Consider the following 27725-nt stretch of genomic DNA (forward strand, 5'->3'; position numbering starts at 1 on the left):
GACTGTAGAGTTGCATCCTCATGTCCTTCTCCTGCCTCTTGGACCCAGATCCTCTGTGATAAGTCATCTCCATGAAAACTATTCTGAGTGTGACCAGTCTGGTGTTCTGGGCAACAGCAGAAACATCAGAAATCTCACAAGCACTTCTTTTCATTGGAATAGTCAAGAACAGCACTACAACGTAGTAGATAGAGAACCAGCTTTGGAATCAGGAAGACCTATATTCTAGCCCCCACCCCTGACATATACTGGCTGTAGGGCCCCCCAGCAAAATGACTAAACTTCAGGCAACTCTCTCTAAGATGAATGGGAGGTACTGTTCTGTGTGGATAGAGAAGTTTCCCATACCAGGAAAATCACAGGCCCAAGACCAAAAAAAAAAATTAATAGACTCTTATAATGTCAGTGCCAAGAGGGAAGTCAGAGCTGGGAGGGACCTAAACATAAAATACAGAATGTTAGCACAGAAGGGGCCTTAAGATCATAAAATATAAAATGTGAAAGCTGAAAGGGGCCTACAAAAACAGAATGTTAACTGTTAGAACTAAAAAAGACCTTCCAGAGACCGCGGTCCAACACAAACTGAGGCCCATAGCACAGAAATTTGTTTTGCATGACTGTGCACATTTGTAATGGGTTTGTTTTCATTACCTTCTCCAAGTGGGGGGCCAGAAGGTAGGGAAGAGAGTTGGGGATGGAAAAATGAAATAAAATTGAATTTAAAAAAAAAGAAAACCTGAGGCCCAGAAAGGGGACATCATTTGTAAGTTAGTGGCAGACCCAAGACTCAAACCCAGGTTTTCTGACTCTTAATTCTTTCCCCTGAGGGAAAGGATTGAGGACTGGCTTTTCCAAGGAGCATCTGCTGCATTCCAGATGTTGGTGACTCATTCATGGGCAATGGTCCTCGTTCGATGTGGCTCCTCAGCTTTCCCTCTGGGCTGACTCGAGCTGAAGAGTTTCTCTTTGATCAGCTGCCTCTCATATTCTTCATCTACAGTCTTCCCTGGCCAGGGCTGAAGCTACCCCAAAGTTCTCCTTCTATCCCAGGTCTCTTCTCAGGACTCTCTCTTTGTGTTAGTTCTCTTCTGAATTATAAAGCTGATCTGGTAAATTAGTGTCACAGCCAAAGAGAAGACAACAACCTGGAGAAAAAGAAAGTTATTCCTTCACTTGTTCAATTCATTCATGCAAAAGTGTTTACTGCGTACCTACTGTGTGCCTGCGTAGCTAGGTGGTATAATGCATAGAGTCCTGGGTCTGAAGTCTAGAAGACTCATCTTCCCGAGTTCAAATCTAGCCTCACACACTTACTAGCTGTGTGACCCTGGGTAGGTCACTTAGCCCTGTTTATCTCAGTTTCCTCATCTGTAAAATAAGCTGCAGAAGGACATGACAAAACCACTCCAGTATCTTTGCCAAGAAAACCCCAAATGAGGTCACAAAGAGTCGGACATGACCAAAAAATTGCTGAATAACAACAACAAAAACAACAATACTGTGTGCCTGACCCTATGCTAGGACCTACAGCTCAAGGGAGACAAATGAATTGACCATGGAAACAGTTTCTGTAGTGCTTTAAGATTTATAAAGCATTCTCTACACAACAGTTCTGAGCAATGGATAGCATTAACTGAATCTTATAGAAGAGGAAACTGAGGCTCAGACAGCTGAAGTCACAGTGACCCTAAGGTCACAGAGCTAGTAAGTGCCAGAGGTAAGATTCAAATCTACCAGCTCTCACGATTCCACATCCAAAGCCCTTTGGAAATAACAAAATTCACACTATGGCACCAGGTTGGGCTGAGGATGTTGCCTTATAAACTGGAAAGAGACAGAAAAATGGGAGCCATTCCATTGCTAGAAGCCCTGGGAGGGCAAGAAGCTGGTCTGCCCCTCCTAGCATAGAAGTGCATAGGGAGCTGTTGTTAGGAACTGTGCAGTGATTTGTGTAGGAGGGATGGGACAGAGACATGAAAAGCAGTTGGGTTGGGTGGCAGGTTCAAGTTCCAACTCAGCTATTTGTTCACTGCATGACACTGTAATGTTGTCTCATCTCTCTGCGCCTTGTCCTCCCCATCTGTAAATAATAATAATGGCATTTTACAAATTAGGAAACTAAGTCTCAGAGAGGGTAAATTACTTTGTACCTTGAAGAGTCAGAATTTGAACCCAGGTCTCCTGATTCCAAATCCAAGACTTTTCCCATTAAACCCACTACAAATAGTGAGGCAGTGGAGGGGAGTACAAAGGATGCTTGGAGTCAGGAGTCCCAGCTCACTTTGTGACCTTGGGCAAGTCACCTTACTCGGTCTGTTTGCTCTTCGGTAAAATGGGGGAAATGGCATTTATACTCCCAGCTGCCTAGGGTGGTAGGCAGGAAAGGTCTTTGTAAACGTTAATCCTAAACCCCCCATTTATTCTATTCTCTCTCTCCTTTCACCCTGTCCCTGCTCAAAAGTGTTTTGTTCTGACTACTGTAGTAAACCAAAATATTTTATTCTTGGGGTCAGTTCCTATGCAGATGTCCCTGATGATGTGGCTTTGGCTTCTGGCTTTGAAGTCTGCTCTCAGAGCATCCTTTGTTATGTGAATGCATAAGACAGGGGTTAACTGACCTTTCCTAAGACTTTTTGGTGCATAGATAACATGGCCTTATCCAATTTTGAGTTACTTTCAGGATATGCCAGATTAAGATAATGATAAGAATACTCCAGGATATGACAGACTAAGTTATTGATAAGAGTACTTGAATCTTTGTCTGCTTAATCTTTAAAAACCTTATTCAAAGAATCATTAAAGGGAGTTCATGGTTCTTCCTTGAACTACCCACATAGCCTGGTCATTTCTTATTCAAGTCTCCGAATCATACTTAGTGCTGGACACTGAGTAGACCACAGCAGATTACCCCCTTCCCAATCTGCCCTCCCTTTTATCATCACCCCCTTCTTGTCCCCTTCTCCCCTCTACTTTCCTGTAGGGTAAGATATATTTCTATACCCAACTGAGTGTGTATGTTATTCCTCTTTGAGCCAATTCTGATGAGAGTAAGGTTCACTTACTCCCCCTTAGCTTCCCCCTCTTCTCCTCTACTGTAAAAGCTTTTTCTTGCTTCTTTTATATGATAATTTACCTCATTCTACCCCTCCCTTTTTCTTCTCCCAGTAAATTCCTCTCTCTTATAAATTCCTCTCTCTTACCCCTTAATTTTATTTTTTTAGATATTATCCCTTCATATTCAACTCATACCTGTGCCCTCTGTCTATATATACTCCTTCTAACTACCCTAATAATTAGAAAAGTCTTATTAGTTACAAATATCATCTTCCCATGTAGGAATGTAAAGAGTTTAACCTTATTAAGTCCCTTATGATTCCTCTTTCCTGTTTACCTTTTTATGCTTCTCTTGAGTCTTGTATTTGAAAGTCAAATTTTCTATTCAGTTCTGTTTTTTTCTCAGGAATGCTTGAAATTCCTCCTCTCACTAAATGTCCATTTTTCCCTCTCGTGGGTTATACTCAGCTTTGTTGGATAGATGATTTTTGGTTGTAATCCTAGCTCCTTTGTTCTCCAGAATAGCATGTTCCAAGCCTTCCAATCCTTTAATGTAGAAGCTGCCACAATCAGGATAACACAAGATTTAGCAGCTTGCTATATATAGCTGCTTGCAATATTTTCTCCTTGACCTGGGAATTCCTCCACAGGGGATAAAGTACTGGGCTTGGCCTCAGAAAGACCTGGTTTCAAATCCTACCTCAGATACTTACCAGCTGTGTGATTTTACTCTCAGTTTCTATATCTTTAAAATGGGAATAATAGCAACTCTACCCCACAGGATAGTCATGAGGTTCAAATGAAAAAATATGCAAAAGGTATTTTGCAAACCTCAAATTCTACTTAAACATGTTGTTATTATTCTATAATGATAATTCTATTTACCTCCATTGCCAAAAGGCCCAGGGCCAATCCAGCAATCAGATGTAGGTTACTTCGTCCCCAAGTGACTATCTTTTCCAAACAACCTTCTGTGTGGATCAAGCTTTCTGCCTTCCAGGCTTTCAGATTCTGGGTTCCATAGCCACACATGGTATTAAGAACATTCTACAGAAGAAAAGGAGCCCCTCCGCCCCCCCCAAAAAAAAATTAGACCAGTGTACATTAGGTTTGTTCTCCAACCCTTGCAATTCAATTCAATACAACTTGACATATGTTTATTTAGTACCTACTGGGTACAGGCTCAGTACTAGGGACCAGTCAGAGTAGTTGAGACACATAGTCCAAGTACCTTGCCCTTTGTTTTTCACAACTATCAGGATCCAGAGCAATGCTTGGGAGGCTATCTTGGTAAATTTTTTGTTTTTCTTTTAAGTGTCATTAATGGCTTTATTCTGACAACATAGTCTTTAAACAGATTTATTCCTTTCCCCATCCCCAGAGAGCCTTCCTTCAAGACCAAGAAAAACAAGTAGGCAAATGCTATCAAAATGGTGACCCCATCAACTTATTCTGTATCCCACAAAAGGAAGGTGGTACTTTTCCTCATCTCTTCTTCTCCTGAGTCAAGATTTCTCCAGGCTCATCTCAACATTACTTCCCTTTACACACTTTATGTTCCCAAAAAATTTAATATCTTATTTTCCCAATTATGTGTAAAAACAATTTTTAACATTCATTTTTTTAAATCGAGTTCCAAATTCTTTCCTTCTCTCTCTTTCCTCTCCCCTCCTTGAGAAGGCAAACAATTTTCTATGGGTTATACATGTGTAGTCATACAAAACATATTTTCATCTTAATCATGTGGTGAAAGAAAACACAAAAAGAAAGTTTAAAAAGTATGCTTCCATCTGCAGATGGATAACCTTTTTCATCATAAGTCCTTTGGAATTGTCTTGGATCGTTGTATTGCTGAGAATAGCGAAGTCATTCACAGTTGGTCATCATACTGTGTTGCTATTACTGTGTACAATGTTCTCCTGGTTCTGTTCATTTCACTTTATATCAGTTCATGTAAGTCTTTCCAGGTTTTTCTGAGAGTATTCTGTTGGTCATTTCTTGTAGTACAATAGTATTCCATCACAATCATATACCACAATTTGTTCAGCCATTCCCCAATTGATAGGCATACCCTCAATCTCCAATTCTTTGCCACCACAAAAAAGAACTGCTATAAATATCTTTGTACATAGGGGTCCCTTTTCTTTTCATTTTTTATTTCTTTGGGATATAGATCTGGTATTAATGTTGCTGAGTCAGAGGGTATCCATGATTTTATAACCCTTTAAGCATAGATCCAAACACTTTCTAGAATGGTTGGATCAGTTCATAACTCTGCCAACAGTTGTATTAGTATCTCAGTTTTCTCCCATCCCCTCCAAAATTTGTCATTTTCCTTTTCTGCTAATTTGATAGGTGTGTGTTATTTTAATTTGCATCTCTCTAATCAATAATGATTTAGAGCATTTTCATAAGACTATAGATAGCTTTGATTATTTCGTCTTAAAACTGCCTGTTCATACCCTTTACATTACTTAACCCTATTTGCCTCATTTTCCTCATATGTCAAATGAGTTAGAGAAGGAAATGGCAAACCACTGCAGTATCTTTGCCAAGAAAACCCCAAATGGGGTTGCACAGAATTGATATGACTGAAAAAAAAATGACTCAGCAACAAAATAAAAGATAATTTGAGAAAGGAGAACATATTAGCAACAGGAAAGGACTCACTGGAGAAGGCAGACCATAAACTGACCCTTAAATAAAACTAGGAATTCTGAGGAGGGAATGCAATCCAGGCATAGGACACACAGCCTGTGTAAACATTTGGAGGCAGTTTCCTTGGGAAATTGAAACATCAAAAAGCTCTGATTCCCCTGAAGCCTCAGAATCAGCCCAAAGTTCTTGATAGGATTGGAATTACATGGGAAACTTCATTTCTCTGAACAAGAATGAGATGGAGATCTGGAGTAGAATAAAGTACATATCTCTGTATCATTTATGTTTTTGAGTCTACCCCTGGTGATTTCCATGCTATTAATCAACTCCGGAGTTAGACTAAATAAGTGTGGGGTTACATTTCTCTTCCTTGAGATGTCAGAAAAATACAGTGGGAGGCCATGCATTCTAATGCTAGGATGCTAGAATCAAAGGACATGGGGACAAGTCTTAACTGCTCTGGGTTTCAATTTCCTCACCTATAAAATGAAGGCATCAGACTAGATGACCCCTAAAGCCTCTTACAAATTCAGACCTATAGGATAGGAACCAGACCTATAATTTCTATTTGGGTCCAAAAGACAGAACCAGTAGCCTTAGGCTCTAACAGGGAACTCCCAAATGAGGAAAATCTCTCTACTTATGTAGGTCAACACCTTTACTGCAACTTATAGTCATAAAGAGTTGCCTTAAAGACCACTGAGCGGTCAAGTGACTTTCCCAAGGTCACACAGCCAAGGGATATCAGAGGCAAGACTTGAACCCAGGTCTTCCTAACTCCAAAGTCAGTTCTCTATACATCACACTACATTGTCTCTCAGATCTATAATTTTATTGTATATTGCCAGATTGCTCTCCAAAAAATGTTTTCATTATGCCAGTCCATAGTTCTTCTAGTGACATATTAGAATGGTTGGTAACCTTATGAAAGAAAAGAGCTATTTTCTGTAATTAGTCTAAGACCAAACCAGAAAAGATCTGGATTCAGACCTAGCGATGAACATGTAGTGGCCATCCAAGGGCCAGTCTAGCTAAGTGCAGCATACTGACAGAAGACTGGACATGAGAAGATGAAGTTATTTGGGTCCCAACAATTCAGGAATTTGGCCTACTGAAGGATGGAGGGATTATGAGCTGTACCAGTAAAGGAAGCACCCAAACAAGTGAAATCAATCATAGATCTTCAGTAGGATTGGAGTAAATATAATTAATTAACTATACTTTGGTAGCCGTAGTATTATAATTAGGCCCTCCAATAAATTCTACTCTGATGCTTCCAGGGGCAGATCCTGGGTTCTTGAAAGTTATGGTAGCAGAGCACAAACTCTGTGTTCTTCTGATGGGTTCTTCCAGACTGGAAAGGCTTTGAGTCCAGGCTTGGCAATTACTGACAGTATGTAGACCTGTCACCCAAGGAACAATGTGGTTAAAGCTGGAGGAACTCATCCTAAGAGCATTGGCCCCCAGGTGATGAAGATTTTCCAGCTCTGGGGCCTAAAAGAAACTATTTCTATCTAGCTACTATGTCGAGCTGGCCCCAAACCATGTTTCACATCCCCTCCTGGCTTCCATCTTGTCTCTTTCACTGAGACTATATTCATCCAGTGTCCCTCCACCCCTTATTTTTCATCTGTGAACCATAATCAAATCAATACTATCTCTGCTTCTGGAATTCTATAGCTCCAACATCCATTCTTGTCGACAATCCAGGCCAGTATTTCCTTCCCTAGCCACCACTCTTAAATGTTGTATTCCCCAATTTAGAATGTAAGTTCTCTGAGGACAAGATTTGTCTCCCTTTAGCATTTGTATCCCCAATATCTAGAAAAATGTCTGGCACACAGTAAGCACTTAATATAAGCTTTGTCACCATCCTTCATTCTCAAAGAGGACCAATGACATCAAAAGGTAATGTCTTATCTCTCTTTCTACAGCAATATTTCAAGAAATCAAAAATGAAAACTGTGTAGGACAAAAAGTAAATTGTCCCAGCTTTTTGGAAGGAAGAGGAGAAGAAGGAGGAAGAGGAGGAGGAAGAGGAGGGGGAGAAGAAGGAGAAGAAATAAAAGCAGCAATTCCCAACTTCTGCTAGAAGTTGGCAGGTTGGGCTACTGCTATTCTCAGATAACATTCTCCTAAGAACCTGGTTTACTCCTTACCACAGATAAATTCATTATATACGAAGACATTTACTGGTTGTGTGACCCTAGGTAAGTCACTTACCCTCTGTCTGCCTCATTTTTCTCATCTGTAAAAGGGAATAATAACATCCACTACCTCTCAGGGTTGTTGTGAGGAACAAATGAGATAATATTTATAAAATGCTTTGCAAACCTTAAAGCACCACCATCCTTCCAGTCTTCCAAGTTCATAAAGTTGCCATTATCCTTGACTTTTCATTCTCCTCTACCCCAAATATCCAGTGAGTTGCCCAGTCTTGCCATTTCTACCTCCACAATCTAACTCTACTCCCATAGCCATCCCTCAGCAAATAGCAGGTGCTAACGCATGATTGTTTGAATTAAATTGAACTGAATTTAAAAAATTCACATTGAAGGAGTTTGGGCAGTGGGGAATCATGGAAGGGTTTTGAGCAAGAGAGAGAAATGTCAGAAGCTAATGGGACCCAGTTTTGTAATTTAGTGACTATATAACTTAGCAAATCAAAGCAGCTTTCTGGGACTTACCTCTGTCAAATAATGGTCTTGATGGTGCCTATGGTTATTCCATCTATTTCTTTTTCTTGTCTTCTTCCTATAGGCAGTATTTCTAGTTCTATGTCAAATAGAAGTGGGGACAATAGACATTGCCATTTCACCCCCCAAATATATTGGAAAGGATTCTAGTTTATCTCCATTACCAATAATGGTGATATAGACAGACAGACAGATAGATAGATAGATGTCTGACTCTCCATGACCCTGTGGACCATAGCACACCAATGCTGTCCATAAGGTTTCTTGGTAAAGGTACTGGAGTGGCTTGCCATCTCCTTCTGCAGTAAAATAAGACAAAGAGAAGTTAAGTGACTTGCCCAGGGTCACACAGCCAGTAAGTGTCTGAGGCCAAATTTGAACTCAGGTCTTCCTGATTCCAGGCCCAACACTCTATCCACTGAGCCACCTAGCTACTGTTATGTCCTGAGCTAAATTAAGTGGAGAAAAAAGACTTCTTTAATCTTCTTTAAAGAGTGTCTTGATCCTGGGCCATTCATATATCTGAGTACATGAATATTCACCAAGAAAACTTACAGAAAGGTTTTTACAGATTCAGGAGGGTAAAGGGAGGGGTCACATTAGGAGAGAAGCCTGGTCATCAGGTTCCAGGCACCTTTGGAAATCTGAGCAAGAAAACCCGCTTCATTCTGGCTGTTTTTACCCTTCATGATCCAACTTGCCCTAAACCTTAATGAGGGGGCAAGGACACTTGGAGTCACTTTCTGTAACTGTGGCTAGCCCCAGTAAGTATCTAAACAGAGCTTAGATTCCCAGGGTGGAGCCCAGTCCAACCTTGTTAAGAGTAAAGTGCCTTAAAGAGCAGGAATGCAATAACATCCTAGGATTCTCTACTGGACAGGGTTTCTCCTTAAGCTTTAGTCAAGATGGCCTTTTGACAGAGAAGGGAATATTACATTTGATCGTAACAATATTAAAATTAATTTTCCCATCACTTCCTTTTAAATCATGCAATAGAGAAAAGGAACAGAAAAAGAACCCTGCTCATAGCAGGCACTCACCTGTTCCTCCTCGGGGACGCAACAGGAGAAAGGGACAGCACAGCGTTCCAGGCTTGGATTGGAGATGCTGCAGTCAAAATATTCATTCTGGGACCAGTCTTTGTAGGAACGTACTCCACAGCACTCAAACTGGAGAGGAAGATCAACATTAGAACCAAAATGTCTGGGTGGGTTTTGGCTTCAGGCAGGGCCTGGCCTAGGTGCCTTCTCAAGCATTCTACAGCAAAGAAATTATAAGGCTATGGAGCTGATGACAAATTAGCCATCAGGTGGTTGTGAGATGCTGAGCCCATGGCTGGAGGGAGGTCACAGGATGGGAGCTTTCTGTTATCTGGAGGAAACACAGAGGCTTAATCATGTCAGGCTTCATCAATACTGTGTTTGTTCCTGTACTGCAGGTGACCCTGGACTCTCAAAAGCTATGGTTAAGGAGTCACCAGCTCTGACAGATTCAGTCAGGAGAATGTGATTTCCTTGGAGGGAGGGGCTGTTTTGGCACCTCGCTTGATATACAAAGATAATAATGAAATTATCCCTGCCTGCAAGGAGTTTACAGTGTACTGGGGGATAGGACATGTGCATGAATAACTGAGTCTAAAGAATATACATAGTGATATCAAGAGGGAGATAATTCTAATAACTGGGGGATGGATCAGGAAAGGCTTGTGTCCGAGGGGGCACCCTTATACTTTGAAGGAAGCCAGGATTCCACAAGGTGGAGATGAAGAGAGAGGGCCTTCTAGGCACAGGACCGTTTGTGCAAAGGCATGAAGGCAGGAGCCTGGGGTACTGAAGACAGGATGTTAGCAGGCCAGTTGTAGGATGGAAAGTGCATGGAAAGGAAGTAATAGGAAATAAGACTGGTAAGGTAAGGGGGAGTTTGATTGTGGAGGGCCTGGCCTGCAACAGACCCTTAATAAGTACTTATTGATTGATTGATTGACATTATATCAATCTTCAAGAACTCAGAAGGTCAGTGGCTCAGTGCACTGGCCCTGGGGTCAGAAGGACCTGAATTCAAATGCAACTTCAGACATCACTGATTCTGGACAAATCACTTAACTTCTGTCTGACTCGGTTTTCTCAACTGTGAGATAGGGAAAACCTTCCTCCCAGGGCTGTTGTGAGCATTAAATAAGATATTTGTAAAGCATAGTACCTGATACATTGACTTGGCAACTAGAGTGGTCTCAAGCTACATTGGGCTGTTTTGGGAGGTAGTAGGTTCCCCATGGTTGGGATGCTTCAAGCAAAGGTTGGATTACCACTTAAATAGCGTATGATAAAGGGGATTCTTTTTCAGGTTTCAGTCACACTTAATGTTCTATGACATCAAGATTCTGTGACTCATTGATCCTTATTCCCTAAAAGTTTAGGAGAATTCCCTTGAAGTAGGACCGAAAGAACCTTAGTGATCACCTCATCCAAACTCCTAGTTCTACAGATGAGGAAATTGGATCCCAGGTTACTCAACCAGGTAGCAATGGCAGGTATTCTGACTCCCAGTCCAGGACTCTTTTCAATATACTATACCACCTGCTTCTTACCTTCTTCTGTATGTAGTCAATGAGATTTTGTAAATCAAGGTCATCCCGGTAGCTGGCTATGGCTTTTCCCATGAGAAATGCAGCCTTATCCATCACCTGCAGCTCAAAACCAGGAGAAAGTATTTGCTGGACTCAGCTCTCCACTAACTGCCATTAACCCACCTCTCTGGCAGAACTCAGAAAACATCTATTATGAATCAATCTACCCTGTCAGAAAACTGAACTTAACAATCAAAACTTCCCATGAATATCCTTCCTGTCCCTTAATAAGAGCTAACATGTATATAGTGCTTTAAGATTTGCAAAGTACTCTATAATGTTATCTCATTCAATCCTTAAAACAACTCTTTGGAATAGATGCTATTGTTATTCCCATTTTACAGATGAGGAAACTGAGGCAGAGACGTTGGCTGGTTTACCCAGTGTCATAGCTATGTGCCTGAGACAGCATTTAAATTTAGCTCTTCCTGACTCCAAGGCCAGCACTCTATCCTCCATGCCCCCTAGCTACCCCTTCCAGTGAGCCTACACCTAACAAGGGGAGCTTCATGGTGAGATAGAAAAAGCTCTGGATGGAGAGTCAAAGCTGCCTTAATGACATTATTGTGAAACAACTAGACCATGTTCTGCCACAACTGGCTGGGTGACCTGAATAAATAATCCACTTACCCTCTCCAGGCCTCTGGTTGCTCATCTGTAAAAACAGCTGGGGGTTGGGGAGGTTGGGGTGACTGGGGGAGGGGTGGATTAGCCTTCCCAGGCCATCTAAGGGTCTTCCAGTTCTGACATCCTAGATTCTAAGAGTCCTCCCAGCTCTGACATCCTGGGTTGTAAGGGTCCTCCCAGCTCTGATATCCTGGGTTCTAAGGGCCCTCCCAGTTCTGACATCCTGGGTTCTGAGGGTCCTCCCAGTTCTGACATCCTGGGTTCTGAGGGCCCTCCCAGCTCTGACACTCTGTGTTCTAAGGCCTCTCCCAGCTCTGACATCCTGGGTTCTAAGGGTCCTCCCAGCTCTGATACTCTGTGTTCTAAGGACCCTCCCAGCTCTAACATTCTTGGTTCTAAGGGCCTTCCCAGCTCTGACATCCTGGTTTATAAGGGCCCTCCCAGCTACATTCACTGTACTAAATTCCCTTCTAATGCTAATGTTCTACATTCCCTTCTCAGTCTGATATTCTTTGTTCTAGAGTCCCTTCCAGCTCTCAATTTCTAGGTTCTAAGGTCATCTCCAAGTCATTTATTTGAATGAACCAGGCATGACTGGACGAGAAAATAGATTCAGATTCCCCTCTAATTTTTTTCCTCCCTGGAGAAATCTGTGATTGAATTCACCATCAATGTAGAAGGTTTGACCCAAGATAAGCATTAAGGATATTCCAGTGCCCATCAGAGTCCAGAGCCTTCTTGGTTCTTGTTACCTGGCCAGAGAAGAGAAAGGCCACTCCCACAGCCACAATCTGGAGTACGAAGATCAGCAGCAACATCACAGCAAACTGAGGGAAGAAAGCAACATCGTGAGAAACTGAGCCTGCTCTCAGCCATGGGCTTGTGCATGACAGAAGGCAGGGTTGAAACAATAAGAACCCTCTACTCAGGAAATCTGAGTTCGAATCTAGATCCCCCATTTTCTGGATCTACATGTGACCAGGGAGAAGTCACTTTACCTTTCCCTGAGCCTCAGTTTTCTCATGTAAAATGGGGATTATAATCCCTGCCCTGCCTTCGTCAGGGAGGAGGACTTTTGTGAGCTTCTGGACTCATTGGACATAAAAATGTCTGAAATCTACAAAGCCCCTTAACAGAACAGGAGGGATTGCAAAGGCAGTGAGTGGCTAAAAACCATTTCAGAGCAAATCAATGGCCTCCGAGTATGAAGTCTGACCTTGAAGAAAGAGAGGTCTCCCTCTTGTGGCTGATAATTGGTACTGAGAAGCGCTGTAGTTCGATCTTAAAATAAATGGGTGGGAAATTCTTACACCTCTCTGAAGGGGAAAAAGACAAGTATACTGCTAAGGGGAAAGTGCAAGCAGAATAAATTTAGAAAGTCAGCTTTTTACAGCTCAAACTGATGTCAGTATTTTAAATTTCCAATAGTAAAGGAACCCCAGCAGCTGAACTGTAAGGGTAGGGAGGCAGCACCTGTCTTAGCTCCAAGGAGGGCACCACCTTTTCTCCCACTCTGCCTGAAGCAGCAGATAGAAGCAGGGATAGCCTGACCCTCTAGCCTCTCTCCTGCTTGTCTTCGAGGGACAGAGAGTGATCCAGGCGAGGTCTTTGTGGTGCTGGAACAGTAGGACCTTCAGCTATAGTGTCCCTGGGAGCAGGGGTTTCTTTGGGTGTCTGTAGCTCCTTATGATCTGTACACATGGCAACTTCTTACCATTTTCAGCAGCAATGGCATATCCCTCAGGGCACCAGTGCAACCGACAAAGGTGACAGTGAATGTGAGAGCCCCTACAATGATCACAATGAGAGAGGGCTCTGCCAGAAGGGAATCTACAGCACCTGGGAGGCATAAAATACACATCAGTAAAGTAAGTGTTTAGTATTGTAATTTAGTAATAATAACTAATGATTGACATTCATTAATGTGATTAATTTATTATACTTAGTTCATTCACAAAATTATTTCCTCATAACTATATGAGATTGAGAATGTAAATATTATTTTTCACATTTTGTAGAAGAGACATCTGAGCCTCCAGCAAATTGTAACTGACTTGCCCAGAATCACATAGCCAATAAATAGTGTAGTCAGGATTAGAATCCAGGTCTACTGACTCAAAATTAAGTGTTCTTTCCCTTATACCACACTATATCCCCGATCAAAGCTGGGCTTACGGGAGATGACCATCAGACTATGGGAAATGGATTAGGAGAGAGACAAGAGTCAAGGAAGTCATTTAAGAGGTCATTGCAATAATCTAGAAGAAAGATGATTAGATTTAGAGGAAGCACAGTGGGAAATGAGAGGAGGGCAGGGACAGATGCAAATGTTGACTATTTCTACTTTTCTATCATCAGAACCTGCCTCATGCACAGAGTAAAGGACTGCTCAGTTAGTGTGAAGTGAGAGGTTCTGACTTGTGGTTCCCCACAAATCTCCTGCCAGTTCTGAATTGGTACCTAACATTTCACCATTAGAGATTAAGTCTTTCGGATGTGTAGTGGGGTCTGGCACATACGCAGAGCACCTCTGATGGCCTCTCCCCAAGTGGAGAGGTTAAGATTCCTTCTTCCAAGGATCCTGTTGACGTGCAATGGAAGTGTCACTATGAAGAGACACTATGGAATCTTTGTAGACATTCTGTTAACTGTTCCTTTTGGCCAAACCTGTGGCGAATGGGAGTCTCTTTGAAAGGCTGCAGAAGCACTCAGAAAGGCCTGAGTGGGCTTCACCCACTCTTTTCCATCACCTCTTCTTAAGCTGCTTATAGTTGGACTCCTTCACTGAGAGCATACAGTGGGAAACAGTACTATAAGGGGAAAGGCCTTGGGTCTTCTTGCCGCCCAGGGCATATGGACCAGTGAAAATGGGCCTTAGTCCTTGGCCTCAAGATTTCTCTTTTCCCTTTTAGAAGGGACAAATGAATTTCCCAGCATCCCAGTTTTGTGACCAGTTCGGCATCAGTGCCCAGAGAAGCAAGGAAGGAGTGACTTTTAGAAATGACCTTTGAGACCCAGCCTAGTAGCTCGTCCAATGTCATATAATAACTGAACTAAAGGTGAGCTTACTCTCCCTAGAGAGGTTGTTGCTGTTGTTGTTGTCATTGTCATTGTCATTGTCATTGTTGTCATTGTTGTTGTTGTTGAGGAGTCACTTCAGTAACGTACAACCCTTCGTGACCCCACTTTGGATTTTCTAGGTAAAGATACTGGAGCAGTTTGCCATTTGCTTCTCCAGCTCATTTTACAAATGAGAAAACTGAAGCAAACAGGGTTAAGTGACTTGCCCAAGGTCACACAGATAGTAAGTGTTTGAGGCAGGATTTGAACTCAGGAAATCTTCCTAACTTCAGGCCCAGTGTTCTATTCATTGTGCCCCCTAGCTGCTAGGAGAGAGCAGAACCCTGAAGTATTGGGAGAAATGTTTGTACTTTGTGCTTATAATATTTTCAAAGCAAATATACCTTTGTAAAAACTAACTGATGTTAAGTGGTTAAAGGGAAATGGGTCCCAGTTACCGGTTCTTCATAGTGGAGGGAACACAGCCAAGTGGGGCCTCAAATAGATGGAATTAGAGAAGAGAGACATCCCAAAATCCCTCAGGACATCATAGAACCCTGAGGAACAGATGGAGTCTTTCTGGCTATGGGAGAGTGCTAAAGAGAGAATCATTTTTTTCATTAAAATGCAAATATCTCTGAGAGCCATATTAAATTGCAATCAGTCATTAACACTTGAGTATGAATTATATTATCTAACCTCATCATCAACATATACTGAGGTCTTCTGTTTGAAAAGCACTGCTTTTTTTTGCCATGGGGGAAATATAACTAAGACATGGGTTCTCTCCTCAAAGAGTTCATTGTCTAATAAGGGGCATGAGACATGTGCAGACTAGACAGCATTGACCTCAAGCTGAGAGCAGTACTTTAGGGAAATCAGGTAAGTCTGGATAGAAAGGAGGTTGTAGGAAGGGGCTCAGAGGATGGGACAGTGCAGGGAAGGGCAATTCTCAGAAGAAAAAAAAGTAGAGAATGGACGCTAAGACCACTGATAAATACATGTAGTTTTCATTGTCTTCTGAATAAATTCTAAACTCTAACTTGTCATCTGAGACCTTTTGTGTTCTGACCTTTCCCACTTACCCATCTTGTTCCAGCCAAACTAGACTTCTTGCTGTTCTAAGAATGTTGTAAAGACCCTTAGCTTTCCCACTTCTGTATCTTTGTATTATTCCCTCTGCTTAAAAAGTTATTCCCTACTTCCCAAGTCCTTCACCTAATCTCTACATGTCAAAATCTAACTCATCCTTCAAGGCCCAGCTTAAATCCTCCTTCCTCCATGAAGCCTTTCCTGATTTCCCCCTAAACTTTAAGTGGCATCTTGGAATTCTTGGAATATCTTCCACTTGCCCACCCCATCCAATCTCAGAAATAAGTGGGTCTTCAAGGGGTATCTAGTCTAACCTGTACCTTAACAGAAATCTCCTGTATAACATCTCCAAGAAATGGTTGGTCATTCCACCTCTGCTTGAATGTTGAAAGGAATCCACTACCTTCCAAGGTGGCCTGTTTTCCTTTGCAGTAGCTCTACATCACTGGGAAGCTCTTTTCATAGTCAAACCTAAACCTGCCTCCCTGTGCCTTTGGTTCTGCCCTCTGGGGCCAAGGAGAACAAAGCTAATTCCTCCTCAGTGTGATACCCCTTCAAATTCCTGAAGATGGTTGTGTGAAAATTTCGCTTGGGGCCCCATATAGCCACCCAAACAGGTCATCTTGACCTTGTGCTTTACTTCATCGCTACTGGAAAAGAAGGAAAAGCAAAAACAAAACACATCTGGGGCCTGGGGCAGCTTTGGAGTGCCCACTCTGTACCCAGCCTTGTTCATCTCTGGCCATCAACTCAAATAGCCCACTGTGACTCACAGCAAAACAAACCATGTTTCCCACCCCATACAGCCCACCATCTTGCTATCCATCCTGCCACTGGTGAGTATACCTTCCCTCCACATCACCACTCTTCTCCACTCCCCATACCAACCTAAAAAACTCAGTGATCAAATCAAAACTAGCTTGTTCCTGGAAAAGACAAGTCAACTGACCTCCCTATACATGAACTCACCTTCCCTATGACTCCCCACACACTCCCTTCCCAGGCTACCATTCCCTTTAGTAACTATCACCCCTTAACAAAATAAAACTCCTTAAGGGCAGAAGCTGCCCCACTTTCTTTTATACCCATTGTGCCTCACATATACTAAACACTTCATAAATTTTGTTTTCATTCATTCATTTTTATAGCTCTTCAAGTATTTAGAGGTTTGGACCAATAAGACAAACACAGGAATGACAGTAATCACTCAGCATGGCTGTCATGATGCAGAATCCTAGAATAATGGAATTTTAGTGGGGTAGCTCAGAGATTAGCTAGGACAACCCAAGATAGGTCATGGAGGACCTCAAATGCCAGGCTAAGAGGTTTGGGCTCTAGTAGGAGTAAATCAAAGTGGTAGCATTTGCCTAGAGGCTAAAGAGTGGTTCTATGCTTTTCTCACAATAGCTTCAATTTTATATTGAATATAAATTATATTTATATAATTATATTTAAAGGGCTTGGCAAACTTTAAAGTCACATATATACACATAGGTGTGTGTGGCATAGGAGAGAGAGCAGATACGGAGCCAGAGAAGCCTGGGTTCCTGACCCAGGAATGGTTATTTAACTTCCTGTCACCCCCAATCAATTCTCTAAGCCTCTAAGCTTCAGAGCATGTACAAATCTGGATTGGCAGAGAGAATTTTCCTCTTTGGCAGTAGATAGAGAGAATGAATATGTGTTTGGTTCAGACTTGTGATTTTAAAAGCTCAGAGACCTCCCAGTATGGGTACTCCCTCCCCTGAGGCAGATCAGCAACTTGCCTGCAATCTATACTCTTTAAAGAGTTGTCTCACTTGTGTGAACTGATGCAAAGTGAAATGAGCAGAATCCGGAGAACATTGTACACAGTAACAGCAACATTGTGTCATGATCTATGATAGATTTAGCTCTTCTCAGCAATACAATGATCCACAACAATTACAAAGGACTCATGGTAGAAATGATATTCATATCCAGAGAAAGGTCTGATGGAGTCTGAAAGCAGATACTGAAAGCATACTATTTTCACTTTATTTTTTTGTGAGTTGTTTTTTTTTTCCTTTTGGTCTGTTTCTTCTTTCACAACTGTGACTAATATGAAAATATGTTTTACATGATTACACATATATAACCCATATCAGATTGCTTACTGTTTTATGAAAAGGAGAGGGGGGGGAGGAAGGGAGAAAAATTTGGAGCTCAAAATTTTATAAAAATGAATGCTAAAAATTGTATTTATATATAATTTTTGGAAAAAATAAAATACCATTGATGGAATCCTAATAAAGCCCCCAGCCCCAGTATTCTAACTTCCTTAGAGGTCCCACTAAACAGTAGAGCAACTGTCCCTAGCTAACCACTGCCCTCAGATCCAATTCACATATTTGGACAGGTATGTTCTTGTACTCAACCACAATCACATCCATTTAGCCCAAGACAGGACCACAATACCCAGCTATCCATCTTGACCAGACAGGACCACAATAGCTAGCCAATTGGAGGGCAGCATGACCAGAATGTTTGACCACTGAACCATAAAAGGGAACCCTCCCTATTACCTAATCCTTTGACAACCCCCTCCTGCCTTTTTACTATTCATAATTTCTGTTATGTAATTACATCTTTACTCCATAAAAGTCCGTCTTGCTTTCTCTGAAGTTGCTGGTTCCTCTTGGACCTTAGCTCGCTTCATGAGAGGCATCAATCTCAATAAATGCTTATACTTGGATTAGAGGTGGTCTGATTGAATTCTTTGAGACAGTTCCAACACAGCACATCATGAAGCCCCAAAAACTATTTTTAAAAGTTGTCTGAAACACTGAGACTAAAATCCAAGACGTGTACAAATTGAGTGGGCTATTCTGGCATCCCACAGAGCTCTGGAGTCCATGACAACAATGCTAGAAATATGCTGTTGTTGAAACATCATTATATCAAATTTCCAGATATTAATGACTCGAGTTGATTATACTGTTTTAGTGACCTTCTTTCCAAATACCATCATCCTGGGCAACATTGTACTGTACCTATTTCCTTGGACATCCCTGAGCAAAATCCTCAGGGAAGGGGATATAGGATGATTTTGATAGGATAAACAGAAGGAAAAGTAAGTCCAAAGTTTGAAGCATGAGATTAGAAAAACACATAGTAGGGGTGAAGAAGGAGATACCCCAAGCTGCCAATAGGAAGTCCGGGCCCTCAGCCTCTCTCCTAGCCCATTGCCAAGCCTCCACACTCTCCCTTCAAACCATCCTTTATAATCAGCCAAGCTACTATTCTACTCTAGTCTCTCCTACTCTTAAACTTTCAGTGGCCTTCTATTGCCCAAATGAAAGCCCAAGCCAGCATTCAGGCCCCTCTCCAACCAGACTCCAAGGTACCTATTTACATTTCTCTACTAGTATTCCTCTTCATGTAAACAAGGCACAAGACTTGGTATTCCCAGAAGACATCATATACCTTCCCATCTCTGAACTTCTATTCATATTGCTTTCCATATCTAGAATATCTTCCTCACTGACCTTTTCCCTTGTCTCCACTCTTTGCCCAGTCTTCAAGACCCAGCTCAAATGCTAACTCCTCTATGAAGCCTGCTATGAACTCCCTCAAACAGATAAGCCCTCTTCATTCACAGAACTTCTTTCACAATTTCCTTGTGTACTGTCAGTCAGTAAACATTTATTAAGCACTTACTGTGTGCGAAGGACTAGGGATACAAAGTCGTGCTGCACACCTTCCTGACAGAGAGAGGAAGGACCCAGAACTCACAAAGAAACATAAATTGTTTCTGGAGATGACCAATGAGGAAATTTGTTTTGCTTGACTATACATGTTTGTAACAAGGGTTTTGTTTTCCCTTCATTTGCAATGGAAGTGTGAAGGGAGGGAGAGAAACCAGATTTTTCTGATTGAAAAATATATATAATTTTTAAAAAATCAATGTCTCAAGTACAAGATAGTCAAGGCAGAGTAAGGCAGTAAGTCATCTGGAAAAGATCTGAAGGTTGTAGTATGCTACAAGTTCAGTCAATCACACTGAATCAATGTATTAGCCAAAAAATCTAATGCAGTCCTGGACTGAATCAAGAGAGATGTGGCTTCAAGTTCCATTGTACTCTGCCCTCATCAGAACTTGTCTGGAATATTGTGTTCAGTTCTAGGCTTTGTTGATGGAGGGTCCAGAGGAAGGCAACCAGGATGGTGAAAGGCCTTCAGTCCATGCTTAATGAGTAGGAGATGTTTAGCATGGAAAAGACTCAAGGTTACACAAACTACAATCATTAGCCCTAGAGGAGGCAAGACTTCCATCAGGGCTGTCCCAACGTGGAGCAGGCTGCCTCCAGAGGTGGCAGCTTCCTCCTCCTTGTCTTCAAGCAGACTCTGGTTGACCATTTGTCAGATATGTCTCACAGTGAGGATTCTTTGTGGGGCAATGATGTGGATCAGGATTTCTCAGTCTGGGGGCCATGAATTTGTTTTTGAAAAATATTTTGTCTTAGGGAGGGTGAAGGGGAGAGAGAGAGGGAGAAAATTTGGAACTTAAAATTTTAGAAAAAAAATGAATGTCAAAAATTTCTTTACATGTAATTGGAAAAAATAAAATGCTATTTTTTAAAAAGGAAAATGTTTTGGTTGACAGTTTAATGTTCACTGGTTTCCTTTGTAATCATACATATTTTATGTATTTAAAATGTTATTCTGAGAAGGGATCTAGAGGCTTCCCCAAACTGACTGCCAAAGGGGGTCTGTAACCCAAACAGGGTTAAGAACCGTGACCTAGATGGTGGCTGAGCTCTTCCCCTTACAGGATGCAGCTGTTTCTTTCCTCTTCTCTAAGCTTTACAGCATCCTGGGCTCCAGCCACCTGCCTTTCTGATTGTGGAAGGGAGTAGGGGGAGAGCTCTCCACTCCCCAGTGTGTGCCCAGGCCAGGTCCCAGAAACTCTGCTACTGAGGCAGTCACACTTACCTGATTCTTTGGAGAGCTTTGCGTATAGACCCACAGCTATCATTAGACCACTGGCCACCTAGCAAAGAAAGACAAACATGGAGGAGTCCCATCTTATAAAGCAAAAATCTCTCCTAGAAGAGTTGACTTCTGGGCTTCCTCCTAGACATATTCCATGTCAAATGTGACTGATAAACACAGATGGCTAGGGCAATGGAAGCATAAACCTTGAGATAAAAAGCCTTAAAGAATTTTTTCACTTAAGGCAAAACACAGTTGAGCCCCAACCCCTTTGTCAGGGAGAAGAGAGAATGGGAGGTGGGGGGAGGGGAACTTCATGATACCAGACCCTACAGAGACAGAGACAAGACTGTCCTGGGAGCCTAAATTGTTTCCTTAGACCAGCAACTGCCTACAGATAGAGGGCACTTCAGACCTCCTGGTAACAGGCTAGGCTTCTCCAGGGATGGAGTGCATTTCCAAGAACATTGTTCCCTAGGAAAGGGAGGGAGATCTCTTTGGATTTAGGGGTCAGGCTTTTCTTCCAGAGGAAGTGGGACTGTTTCTCCAATCAGGAGGCTTATATGAGGAGACAAAGCACTTTGACCACAGCCCCCAATCCAAATCCAGGGAAGAATTGCTAGCAAAGTGAGAGTGGGTGGGTTGGGACTTCTTCTACCCAAGGATTTTCCGTAATTTCCCACTCCCTGAGACTCCCGTCCCTAGTGGAGGACAATAAGGAACAGATGTTGCATTCTCTAGACCAAATAGGTGGGGAAAGGTACACCTCAAGGAAGTATGTCTCTCCCAGATGTCAGCCCCCATAGAGTCAAAGCCCCAGCTTTTCCATAACTCTTGTTATGGGTCTTCCTGGTCCCTTACACAGGTTCCCCCTGGTGAAATCACATTCCTCATCTCAAACTTGAAAGATATGTACTGTAACTATTACTGGTTCCATTTTACAGATAGGAAACAGATTCAGAAAAGAGAAAATGATTCCCCTGAGGCTACAGGACTAGCATATGTCACAGCTAGAACTTCAAATATCTCAACATCCTATGTATAACTTGCTACCTTTCCCAAATTTTCAGTCCTTGTTGTCATTTTGTTGTTGTTTAATAATTTCAGTTGTGTCTGACCCTATTAGGGGTTTTCTTGGCAGAGATACTAGAGTGGTTTGCCATTTCCTTCCCCAGCCCATTTTACAAATGAGGAAACTGAGGCCAACAGAGTTAAGTGACTTGCCTAGTTTAACACTGGAATCATAAAACTTCCACCTGAGTCACCCTCTAATTTTTCAATGAAGTGTGGACGTGACAATCCTGGGTTCTTGAAGCCAATGCCTGGAGACCGAAAACTCTAGAAGCTGTTACCAAGAGGTAAGGATCTCAGATAGACCAGGAGCCCAAGTATGAGGGGGTTGTTTCAGAAACAGCCCAGTTATGTTTGAAGAATGTCATCATCAGACCAGCCACAGAAGGGGCACGGTATGATGGAAATAGCCCTGGATTTGAATCTAAAGAAATTTGGTTCAAATCCCAGCTATGCCACTGGTTCCCCAGGTGACCTTAGACAAGTCCCTTCATCTCTTGGGGCCTGTTTCTTCATCTATAAAATGGGCTTTGAAAGTCCCCTTCAGCTCTAGAACTAGAATCCTCTGTCCTATGAATTCTTGAAGAACTAAGTTACGGAGGGGTTCACATTCTGTACTGTGGACAGAGCAGGCCTCCCCCACCCATGGCAAAAATACAAATCCTGAAAGTAAAATGGGATCCTGGAATCTTAGACTCAAAGTATCCTAGAATCTCTAAGAGTTCACATTCTCCTATTTACTTGGACTGGTAATCTCTGAATCATCTTTGGCTCTCCCCTATCCCTTATCCCTCTCTGCTGCACCCTCCCTTCTCCCCCCATCTAATCAGCTGCTAAATTCCATTACACAATGTTATTTTTTTTAAGCAATTGGGGTTAAGTAACTTGCTCAAGGTTACATGGCCAGGTGTTTCTGGGTGGGTGCTAATTGTCTGAGCCCGGATTCGATCCCCAGGTGATCCCAACACTGGAGCCGGTGCTCTTACTTGCTGTGCTACCTGGCTGCCCCTTACACTAAATCTTTCTTAACTTTAATTAGCTAAACAAATAATTGGGGAAGTATATGGGAAAGAACTCAGTCAGAAGAGAGCTGAACTTAAAGCTTCCTTCCCACACTAACTGAATCACTTAATTTCTCTGAGCCTTAGTTTACTCATCTGTAAAATGGGAAAAATGATACCTACAACACCAACCTCCGACACTCACAAATTTCAAATGATCCTATGTATGTAAGGTTCTTTATAGCACCTTAAAGTGCTATATAAATGTCAACTATCCTTTATGTGGTAATCAAGAATTAGAAATTGAGGGGATGCCCATCAATTGGGGAATGGCTGAACAAGTTGTGATATATGATTGTGATGGAATACTATTGTACTATAAGAGATGATGAGCAGGCGAACTTCAGAAAAGCCTGGAAAGACTTATATGACCTGATGCTGAGTGAAATAAGCAGAACCAGGAGAACGCTGTACACAGTAACTGAAATATTGTGGAATGACCTACCTTGATAGACTTAGCTCTTGTCAGCAATGCAAGGATCTAAGACACCAAAAGACTCATGACAGAAAATGTAATCCACATCCAGAGAAAGAATTATGGAGTCTGAATGCAGATCAGAGCAGATTATTTGCTCTCTTTTTTTGTTTTGTTTTGTTTTGTTTCTTCTTCCTTGTGGTTCCTCCCATTGGTTCCAATTTATCTTTACAAGATAACTAATATGAAAATATGTTTAATATGAATGTATATGTAGTCTACACCAGATTGTATACCATCTTGGGTAGGGTTGAGGGGAGGGAGGAGGAGAAAATTTATGGAAAATTTTATTGAAGTGATTGTTGAAAACTAAAAATAAATAATTTTTTAAAATGTCAGTTATTAATGGGGAAAAAATAGATAAATGCCTTATTCATTTCTCTACCTAGGTGGCACAATGGCTAGGATGCTGGGTCTGGAGTCAGGATGACCTGAGTTCAAATTCGGCCTCAGTCATTTACCAGCTGTATGACCCTGAGCAAGTCATTTAATCACTTTCTGCCTCAGTTTCCTCATTCATAAAATGGGAGTGATAATAGTACCTACCTCTCTGAGGTGGTTGTGAGTCTCAAATGAGATAGTATTTGTAAAATGCCTTAGCACATAGTAAACATTTAATAAATGCTTGTTCCCTGTGAAGGGACACTGAATACAGATCCCAACTTTCAACAAGAATGGTAGCCAAAAATTCGCCACCCTGCAGCCAAATCTGGTGGTGGTCCTCTCTGAATTTAAGTAGATTGATCCTTAGATTACAAACAGAACATGGTCAATTCCTCAAATATTTTCCAGGTCAGACCTGATAAAGTTTACGCTCCCCTAGCATAGTCTTCTGAAAGCCAGGATCATCTCCAGATCATCTCAGAGCAGAACATTATGGAAGTGACTAAAGTTCTTTACCCTTTGAATTAGCAAACATAGTTTAAAATGATAAAATTCATTGTTGGCAGGGCTGTGAAAAAATGGGTCTACTGTTACATTGTTTGTAGAGCTTTGGTTAGTGCAATTTATAATCTGGAGAGTAATTTGGCAATATACAATAAGAGTTATGAACCCTTTGTCTGACCCAGTGTTCCCATTGCTAGGATGATATCCTAAAGATAGTGCTAAAAAGAAGAAAGAAGTCTATGTCTTGAAAAAAATTTATAGGGGAGTCTAGGTGGCACAGTGAATAGAGTATCAGCCCTGGAGTCAAGAGGACCTGAGTTCAAATGTGGCCTCAGACACTTAACACAAAACTAGCCATGTGACCTTGGGCAAGTCACTTAACTCCAATTGCCCTTCCTTCCCCCTCCAAAAAAGCAAAAAAAGAAAAGAAATGTATAGCTTCTTTTGATAATGGTAAAAAATTATTAACACACTATCTGTCCAATTTGTAGTGAATGGCTGAATAAGTTGCGGTACTTTAATGTAATAGAATATTATGTAAAACAGCCTAAGATGTGGAAAATATGAACAACATAAAAAAGGAAAAGGCATAAAAAATAGTACCAACTGAGGAAAGTATTACACTGACTACAAGCACATTAAAAAATAGCTACAGGGGCGGCCAGGTAGCACAGCAAGTAAGAGCACTGGCCCCAGTGTCGGGATGACCTGGGGATGGAATCCAGGCTCAGACACTTAGCACCCACCCAGAAACACCTGGCTGTGTAACCTTGAGCAAGTTACTTAACCCCAATTGCTTAAAAAAAAGATACAAAAATTTTATAAGTGCACAGGAAGGAAAAGATATCAGAAGGGGACACAAAACAAATTGTTATTATTTTTTTGGTTTAGTGACATGTAAAAAAATAGTTTGAAATTTAGGACTTTGAGTTTTATTTCTCATTTTGTTTGTTCATATTTTGGGGGTTTGCTATTAAGTTTATAATATGAAATTATCTTGAAAAAAATAAAATGAAGTGAATGAACTCGATTTCTAAAGCTTCTTCCATCTCTGTCATCTTATGTCCTAAGGTCTCTCCCTGACCCAGCATCCTCTCTTTTAAGGTCCCTCTTAGTCTATCCACAAGACCAATGTGCTAAGCATTGTGTTCTGACTAAGGGCCTGCCCACCTCTGATTTTCTCTAGAGTAAGGTTTCTCTGGGTTCTGATATTCTCTTCTCTAAAGTCCCTTCCAGCTCCGACTTTCTATATCCTAGAGACCTAAAGCTACTTCTAGCTTTGACTTTCTAAGAAATTGTTGCCATAAGCCATTGCCACATATTAGTAAGCTATCTAGTGATACTAACTTCAAGGTTGGAAGGTTTCAATTAAATTCGATCCAAAAAGTACTTATTAAACACCTACTATCAGTCAGGCTTTGTGTCAGGTCCTCATACAGAGACTAAAACAAACCATTCCCCCCTCAAGTAATTTACCTTCTCACAGGGGGATATAACTTGTATTCAAATAAGTAAATAGAAGCTAATTTGAGAAGGGAGAAAGCATGAACCAATGGGAAGGACTATGGATTTCCTGTATTCAATATCACTCATCTGGGGGAGTGGGGGAGGCACTGAAAGTCTGTCCCAGCAACCCCAGTTTCTTTAGTACTTCTCACAGATGATCCAATCCTCTCCTAAAAGTTCTTTCCCAAGGAGCCTCATCCCCTGGACCCCCAAACCCCACTTACCCAGAAGAGATAACAAGAAATAAACAAGATATATTTCACAAATTGGTTGGTTCGCATTGCTCTGGCAGCAGCTGGCCACACCTCGACAGCCCCGGCTTCTGGGTTTTCTGCTCTGGATCACACTTAGCCAGCCCTCTTTCCAGGCAGAACAGATCTCAACAAGCACAGTCCCATCCTCCACAAGGCCTGGCATTCAAGGCTTGCCCCACCCTTGCCTTCAGTCTACATTACTTTAAATATGAGCATTTGAAAGGCGCTCTTGACCCTCAGAAAAGAATTTCTGTTGCCTGTGGGTGATTGAACTTGTTCAGATTAACCATGAAGGGCAATAGAGGATGGGGAGGAAATTATGCTACATTGGAGGAAATTTCAGCTCAGTAATAAGGAAGAACTAGGGTTATCCAGGAATTGGATGGACTTCCCTGGAGAAAACATCAATTAGAATATAAGTACCTACTATGTGCCAAGCACAGTGCTAAACTCTAAGGATGCAAAGAAAGACAAAAACAGTCCCTGCCCTCAAGGAGCTCACAATCTAACAGGCGAGGTCACATGCAAACAATTTTTCACATATACATATAAAGTATAAATGGGAGAGAATCTCAGAGGAAAGGAAGTAGGTGATGAATTCCCCATCACTGAAAGCTATCAAGCAGAAACTTGTCGGGGATATATATGGTAGAGGGGATCCAAGTTTCAGCTATGCATCAGACCAGATCAGTCAGTCAGTTAGCATTTATTAAACTCTTACTTGATGCCAGACATTATGCCCTCAAGGAGTTTACAATCTAATGGAGAAGACAAGCCAATATGTACAAACTATATACAGGAAAAATAGGAGACAATTAAGAGAAGGAAGGCACTTGAATTCAGAGAAAGGCTTCCTAGAGAAAGTGGGGTTTTAGTTGGAACTCGAAGGAAGCCAGGGAATCCAGAAGGTGAAATGATGAGCTAGAACTTTCCAGGCTTGGAGGACAGTCGGTGGAAAATGTTGAGAGCTGAAGGGTCTTGGGTAAGGAGTATGTGAACGGATGTGTAAGGTGTAAGAAGACTGGGTGACTTCTGAGATCTCTTCCAGCTCTGGGATTCTTTTTTTTTTTTTTTTTGGTTTTTGGTTTTGTTTTGTTTTTTGCTTTCTGGAAAGAGGAAGGTAGGGCAATTGGGGTTAAGTGACTTGCCCAAGGTCACACAGCTAGTGTGTGTGTGTGTGTGTGTGTGTGTGTGTGTGTGTGTGTGTGTGTGAAGTGTCTAAGGCCAAATTTGAACTCAGGTCCTCTCAACTCCAGGGCCCATGCTCTATTCACTGCACCACTTAGCCACCCCCAGCTTTGGGATGCTATAGCACTATGAAAAGAAAGTCTAGTGTATATGAAGGAAGGAGTGGAACAGAGATTTCAGTATTTAAAAGTGGACTCAAAGTATCTATTAGAAGTAAACATTTAGGGGTGGCTGGGTGGCACAGTGAATATAGCACTGGCTCTGGAGTCAGGAGGACCTAAGTTCAAATGTGGCCTCTGACACAACGCAAAAACTAGCCATGTTACCTTGGGCAAGTCCCTTAACCCCAATTTACCTTCCCCCCTCCAAAAAGAAAAAAAAAAGAAGTAAACATTTATTAAGCACTAAAAACATGGGAGCATGATTTTACAGCTGAAAATTTTTAGACCTTAAAGGTTATCTCCCTCATTTTACAGATGAGAAAGACGCAGAGAGGTTATGTGATTTGCCCAAAGT

The 27725-nt window shown here is 41.7% G+C and overlaps 1 pseudogene; it reads right to left on the reverse strand.

Moving 5' to 3' along the window:
• Positions 1-603: 603 nt before the first annotated feature.
• On the reverse strand, positions 604-26184 carry LOC138172350 (tetraspanin-33-like; annotated as a pseudogene).
• Between the last annotated feature and the right edge of the window lie 1541 nt (positions 26185-27725).

Source organism: Petaurus breviceps, unplaced genomic scaffold (genome assembly GCF_028583685.1).
Source record: "Petaurus breviceps papuanus isolate PSGF00001 unplaced genomic scaffold, PetGlider_PUasm1.0 523, whole genome shotgun sequence".
NCBI lineage: Eukaryota > Metazoa > Chordata > Mammalia > Diprotodontia > Petauridae > Petaurus > Petaurus breviceps.